Raw genomic sequence first — 8,025 nt, forward strand, 5'->3', positions numbered from 1 at the left:
ACGGGGGCAGGAGGGGCAGGCTTAGCTTGCTTCTCCTTAGGTGATCCACTTCAGGAGGGGTCCTGTGGTAGCGGGAGGGAGTCAGACCCACTCCCGGAGGGTTGGCTCCGCAGAAGCATAGCGTTGGGTGTTTGTGTGGAGCAAGCAAGTTCCCTGGCAGTAACTGGTTCCCTTTGGGGTTTTGTCTGGGGGATGGGTGAGGGAGATGGCATTGGCTGGAGCCTTTGTTCCCCACCAAACTGAACTCTGTCGTCCCGGGACTCAGCAACTCTCCCTCCCTTTGTCCTCCAGCCTTCCCGCTTTCTGAGCAGAGCTGTTAACTTATGACCTCCCAGATTCTAAGTCCTGCTTGCTGTGGGAACACACTCCATCTGGCCCCTCCGCTTTTGCAAGCAGACTCGGGGGCTCTGCTTGGCCGGTGGGCTGCCCCTCCGCCTCGGCTCCCTCCCGCCAGTCTGTGGTGCGCGCACTGCCTCACTGCCCTTCTTACCCTCTTCCACGGGCCTCTCCTCTGCTCTTGTCTCTGGGGACTCCGTTCTGCTTATCCTCTGGCGGTTTTTTGGGTTATTTAGGCAGGTGTAGGTGGAATCTAAGTTATCAGCAGGAAGCACGGTGAGCCCAGCGTCCTCCTATGCCGCCATCTTCCCTCTTATGCTTCCCTTTTGAATGATCATAAACTGTCTGAAATGAGTGATGCAAAATGGTTGGGAAATTTAAAAATGTAAAAGCACCTAAAACTTAGAAATATTATTTTTTAAAGTTTATTTATTTTGAGAGAGAGAGAGAGCGAGTGCATGCATTGGAGGAGGGGAAGAAAGACACATACAGAGAGAGAGAGACAGAGAGAGAGAGAATTCCAAGCAGGCTTCATGTTGTCAGTGTGGAGTCCAATGCAGGGCTCAATCTCACAGTTCATGAGATCATGACCTTAGCCAAAATCAAGAGTTGGATGCTTAAGCGCTTTCAACAATAACCAAATTATGGAAGGAGCCAAAATATCCATCAACTGACGAATGGATAAAGAAGATGTGGTTTATATATACAATGGAATACTACTTGGCAATGAGATATGGCCACTTGCAACAACATGGATGGAACTGGAGGGTATTATGCTAATTGAAATAAGTCAGGCAGAGAAAGACAGCGTATGTTTTCACTTATATGTGGATCTTGAGAAACTTAACAGAAGACCATGGGGGAGGGGAATGAGAAAAAATGTTACAGAGAGGGAGGGAGGAAAACCATAAGAGTCTCTTAAATACTGAGAACAGAGGGTTGATGAGGGGGGTGGGGGAGAGGGAAAAGTGGATGATGGGCAGGGAGGAGGGAACTTGTTGTGATGAACACTTGGTGTTGTAAGGAAACCAATCTGACAATAAATTATATTATATTATATTATATTATAAATTATATTAAAATTATACTACTATAATTTATTATATTATATAAATTATATTAAATAAAGAGTTGGATGCCTAACCAACTGAGCCACCCAGGCACCCCTTCAAAATATTATTATAATTTGATATTATAAACTATAATATAAACAATTATATAGAAAACCATAATGTTGAATTATGCTATAAAATAATATGTGTAGATAGATATAGATATAGATATAGATGATATAGATATAGATAGAATGTGGTGTGTGTGTATGTGTGGTGTATGTGTGGTGTATATGTTTTCTTGTGGGAGTAACAGTGGGGGGAAATAGTTGATACTGTCAGTACTGACAGTAAATTCTTACAATTAGACTTCTAAATCAGTGCTTTAGCAAGATGAGTTAGATAAGTGTAAACTCCCCTTGGTCTATTGTTTTATTTTTTTATGTTTATTTATTTCTGAGAGAGAGAGTGTGAGTGGGGGAGGTGCAGAGAGAGAGGGGAACAGAAGAACTGAAGCAGGCTCTGCACTGACAGCAGAGAGCCCCACGTGGGGCTCAAACTCACAAACTGCAAGGTCATGGTCTGAGCCGAAGTCAGACATTCAACCAACTGAGCCACCCAGGCACCCCCATTGTTTTATAATGTTAAGACACAGACTCAAAGTACATCTAGTCTTATTTGGAACTTCTTTTTTCTTTTTTTTAAATGTAATTTATTGTCAAATTGGTTTCCATAAAACACCCAGTTTTCATCCCAAGTGCCCTCCTCCCTGGCCAGCACCCACTTTCCCCTCTCCCCCACCCCCCATCTACCCTTAGTTTGTTCTCAGTCCTTAAGAGTCTTTTATGGTTTGCCTCTCTCTCTCTCTGTAACTTTTTCCCCTTTCTCCTCCCCCATGGTCTTCTATCAAGTTTCTCAGGATCCACATATGTGTGAAAACATATGGCATCTGTCTTTCTCTCCATGGCTTATTTCACTCAGTATAATACCGTCCAGTTCCATCCACGTTGCTGAAAATGGCAGGATTTCATTATTTCTCATTGCCAAGTAGTATTCCATTGTATATATAAACCACATCTTCTTTATCCATTCGTCAGTTGATGGACATTTCATCTCTTTCCATAATTTGGCTATTGTTGAAAGTGCTGCTATAATCATTGGGGTACAAGTGCCCCTATGCATCAGCACTCCTGCATCCCTTGAATAAATTCCCAGAAGTGCTATTGCTGGGTCATAGGGTAGATCTATTTTTAATTTTTTGAGGAACCTCCACACCGTCTTCCAGAGTGGCTGCGCCAGCTTGCAGTCCCACCAACAGTGCAAGAGGGTTCCCATTTCTCCACATCCTCTCCAGCATCTATAGTCTCCTGATTTGTTCATTTTAGCCACTCTGACCGGCGTGAGGTGATAGCTCATTGAATTTCTTTTTCAAAAAAACCCAAAAAACAAAAACAAAACAAAACAAAACAAAACGTTTATAGACATTTTTTTCTTTCTTATTTTTTTCTCTCCAGTAAAACATGTATAAAAGAGAATGTAATCTGCACTACACTACACTGCACTGCACTACACTATATTCACTTGTTTGTGTTAGTGAATAAAATCACATTGTATACTTTCACTTTTGATATTTCTGTCTTTCTGAGACAGGCAAGGATAAAATATTTTTGTATCTAAGACAGATTATTTAGGCATCTAGCCCTAATTTAAAAACTAAAAAGAAGACCCTCAATTAAACTTTTGAATTTACCAAAAGCTGGGATTTTTTAAACTAATAAAAATTCAGGTGCATTCTATCTCCAGGTCTGCCCCCCCAACTCATTCTCTATTTCTTGTTTCCCTTATTTTGTTTGCTCATTTATTAAATATTTTTTGATCATTCAGTGTTTTAGCCCCTCATTATGTGTAAATACTTTTCTTTCATTAGGCCTCACTTTTATCATATGTGCAATGAGAAGGTTGGATTAGATAATTTCTAAAATTTCTTGCATTATTTAAAGTTTCTCTTTTTTTATGCAACAAAAATCACAGATCTTTGCAGGCAAATAAAATTATCCTTCATAAAAATGAACTCACAGGAAAATTCCTGTGTGGGATGGTGTGATACTTGTATATGAAAAACACATCTTTGTGTTAGTATTGCAAAAATATCTTGTTAATTAAAATTGGAACATAGTTGAATACTGTGGTAATTATAGAAAAGCTATTTTAATATTTCATGAAAATGTGAATAACAATTTTACCAAAAGCTTAATTTACTAGATTCTAACAAGTTCAATAGTACTCAAGCATGAAGGGTTAGGAAATGGTTAAAACTAAGTGGAGAATTTTTGATCAACTAGTACTTAGAAGAGTTTCAATTTTAAGTTCTCAAGTAAATTGAATAACACTCACTTATAACTTTATGAAGATAATTTTTTACATAATATGGAAACAATATCCTTTACTCCATTTTTTCTTTCTAATTGCTTTGTGCCCTTAAGAAAATTCTTAAAAGGATCACATGCAAAATTAACAAACACAATGCAAAAACAACAACCAGAATAAATGGAACCATGTTGGTGGGGATTGTGAAAAGTAAATAATATTCAAGTTTGCAAGTGAATGCCATATTTGTCTGGAATTGATTACAGCATGAAATGGCCTCATCCAAAAAAAGAAAGAAAGAAAGAAAGAAAGAAAGAAAGAAAGAAAGAAAAAGGAAAGAAAGAAAAAAGAAATGACCTCATACCTTACACAGACACAAATTTTGGATTAGGCCTGGCAATGAAATAAATGGGATTTTTTTCATATCTCTTTCTATGTATTCTGCTATAGAACTTCAAAGTTTTACCAATCTAAATTAGTTTAGAATTTAGATCTTTGTCATTCGTACATAATCTATAAAAGAAAACATATTTATAAAAATTTCAATACCATGTAGCCAGAGGCTTAATATTTGAGCACATTTAAATTACATTTTATATATACCAAGATGGTAGGTTCATTATCTGAGACATATTCAGAACCTGAATGATTTAAGTTTGTGAATTTATCTGTCTTCTTTTGTAACAACTCTTTCCCATTGCTGACACTTCCCACAAAAGAACAAACCAAACCCTAGAAGTACATTCACTAAGGAGAAAGACAGAACTTGATTGAAAAATGGATTATGTTGTCTTTTGATTTTGATGGAAGAGTTGTCACAAGAAACAGACACTATCTGAAAATTCAAAAACTACTTAGACTCCTGAGAAATACATATGATTTAACAGAATGTTAACAAGGTATTTTCAGAGATGTGTTGTTAATCAATTGATGACATGGCTCAAATACTGTCTATTTCATTTTTAAGTAGATATTCATTTTTATTTTCCTTAGAAAATGTATTGCTTCACTGAAGACAATGCTCAGACATCTGTCACAACAACATAGATCCAGGAAAAATTCTATAGCATTGGAGCTCACTTTTCAATATTCAGAGTAAGCAAAAGGAAAATAAATTTGTGCTGACAGAGAAAAGTTGTCATCACACTAAATACTCCTTTGAAAATAAACCAGTTGGAGAAACACCGTGTCCTTCTATCGGTTCATTTTTGATAGAAACTATGACTTACTATCTATAGGATACCAGAAATGCTCTACTGATTTAAGGGGAAAGTTAATCAATTCAGCTGTTCAATGAAAAACAGATTATTTAAGGTAGTGCTTTTGTTTTTGCCCTGCACTCATAGTTATTACTATACCTTGAGTTCTCAATATAATGAAAATAAATGGATTTTGCATAGGGAGATTTTGCATTAGATTTTAATTTGTCATACTGGTTAAAAGTTACTACAATTATAAAACTGAAAATACTCCCTCTGACCAAGTATTTTGACATATAAATATTTTTGACATATAAGGTTGGGAATTAAATGATGGACTTTCTTCAAAATATGTAAGATTTTATGAGTTCAAGAAGATGGCAGCAGAGTAGGAGGATGCTAGGCTTGGCTCATCCTATGAACACAACTAGATAACTATCAAATTATTTGAAATTCCCCAGAAATAAACCTGAAGACTAACAGAACAAATTCCACAACTAACGGGAGAGAATAAGCCACATTGAAGAAACTATGAAGTGTGGAGATCTGGTTTCAGGGAGAATGGATTTCAGGTGCTGTGGAGGGGAGGGAACCATGATTAGAGATAAAGGTAAGGGAAAAACGAGCACACAGGGGAACACAAAAGGAGAACATTTCCCCAAAGCCATTGGCTGGGAAGAAAATAGAGGCTGATAGTCGAGAGATCTTACATCCAATTTGAATTAAAGCACAGAGTTTTATTTATTTATTTATTTATTTATTTATTATGAAATGTATTGTCAAATTGGTTTCCATACAATACCCAGTGCTCATCCCAACAGGTGCCATCCTCAGTGCCCATCACCCAATTTCCCCTCCCTCCCACCCCCCATCAGCATTTTATTCTCAGTCTTTAAGAGTTTCTTAGGGTTTGCCTCCCTCCCTCTCTGTTTTTTCCCCTTCCCCTACCCCATGGTCTTCTGTTAAGTTTCTCAAGATCCATATACGAGTGAAAACATATGGTATCTGTCTTTCTCTGTATGCCTCATTTCACTTAGCATAATACTCTTCAGTTCCATCCACATTGCTACAAAAGGCCATATTTCATTCTTTCTCATTGCCAAGTAGTATTCCATTGTATATATAAACCACAACTTCTTTAGCCATTCATCAGTTGATGGACATTTAGTCTCTTTCCATTATTCGGCTATTGTTGAAAGTGCTGCTATAAACATTGGGGTACACATGCCCCTATGCATTAGTACTCCTGTATCCCTTGGGTTAATTACTAGCAGTGCTATTGTTGGGTCATAGGGTAGATCTATTTTTAATTTTTTGAGGAACTTCCACACTGTTTTCCAAAATACTAGCAAATGTAACACAACAATACATTAAATACATTAAATATATACAATACATTAAGAATAAAAGGAAGGAAGGAAAAACCTCCCTTCTAAACCTATTTTCTTGAGGGCTTTCATCATGAATGGATGTTGTATTTGTCAAATGCTTCTTCTGCATCTATTGAAAAGATCATGTGGTTCTTATCATTTCCTTTTCTCATGTGACATATCATGTTGATTGAGTTGCAAACATTGAACCACCCTTGCAATCCAGGAATAAATCCCACTTGATCCTACTAAATGATTTTTTAAAATGTATTATTGTGTTATGTTTGCTAGTATTTTCTTGAGGATTTTTGTATCTATTCTCATTAGATTTATTGCCTGTAGTTCTCCTTTTTGGTGGTTTCTTTATTTGGTTTTGGTCTCAGGGTAATTCTGGTTTCATAGAATGAATTGTTAAGTTTTCCTTCCCTTTCTATTTTTTGAAGTAGTTTGATAAGAATAGATGTTTACTCTTCTTTAAATGTTTGGTAGAATTATCCTGTGAAGCCATCTGGCCCTGGACTTTTGTTTGTAGGGAGTTTTTGGACTACTGATTTAATTTTTTGCAGGTTATTAGTCTGTTCAAGTTTTGCATTTCTTCCTGCTTCAGTTTTGGTCTTTTATATGTTTTTAAGAAATATATAATTATCAATTTTTTCTAGGTTGTCCAAAGAGTTGGCATATAGTTTTTCATAATATTCTCTTATAATTGTTTGTATTTTTGTGTTTGGTTCTTATTTCTCCTGTCACATTTGTGATTTTTAGGTCCTTTTGCTTTTCTTTTTGATAAGCCTGTTAAGATGTTGATCAATTTTATTAATGTTTTCAAAGAAACAGCTCCGGTTTCATTGATTTGTTCTATTGCTTTCATTATTGTTGTTTTGCTTTTGTTTTGTTTTGTTTTTGTTTTGTTTTTTTAGTTTCCAAATTATTTACTTCTGCTCTAATCTTTATAATTTCCTCCCTTCTGCTGGCTTTAGGCTTGATTTGCTCTTCTTTTTCTCTCTCCTTTAGGTGTAAGGTTAGGTTGTTTATTTTAGGCTTTTCTTGCTTCTTGAGGTAGACCTATACTGCTAAATGCTTCTTTCTCATGACCTCTTTTGTTGCATTCCAAAGGTATTGGACAATTCTGTTTTCATTTTCATTGTTTCCATGCAATCTTTTGTTATCTGGTTGACCCATTCATTGTTTAGTAGCTTGTACTTTAACCTTAATTTATCTGTGGTCTTTCCATATTTTTTATTGTTGTGGTTGATTTCTACTTTCATAGCATTGTGGTCAGAGAAGGTGCATGGTATGACATCAATATTATTGTATTTGTTGAGGCCTATTTTATGGCCTAATGTGTGACCTATTCTGGAGAATGTTCTATGTGGATGTGAAAAAAATGTGTATTCTGCTGTTTTAAGATGAAATTTTCTGAATATATCTGTTCAGTTAATCTGTTCCAGTGTGTCATTCAATGTTTTTTTTTTTTTTCTGGTAGATTTTCTATTTACAAATCTGTCCATTGATGTCAGTGGGGTGTTAATGCTGCTACTATTATTGTATTCGGTTTGTTCTTACTTGTTTCATATATTTAGATGCTCCCATGTTGGTTGCATAAATATTTAAAATTGTTATGTCTTTTTGTTGGGTTCTCCACTTTATTATTATACAGGGCCTTTATTTGTCACTTGTTCCAATGTTTGTTTTAAACTCTAG

Source organism: Felis catus, chromosome X, assembly GCF_018350175.1.
Source record: "Felis catus isolate Fca126 chromosome X, F.catus_Fca126_mat1.0, whole genome shotgun sequence".
Classification (NCBI taxonomy): Eukaryota; Metazoa; Chordata; class Mammalia; order Carnivora; family Felidae; genus Felis; species Felis catus.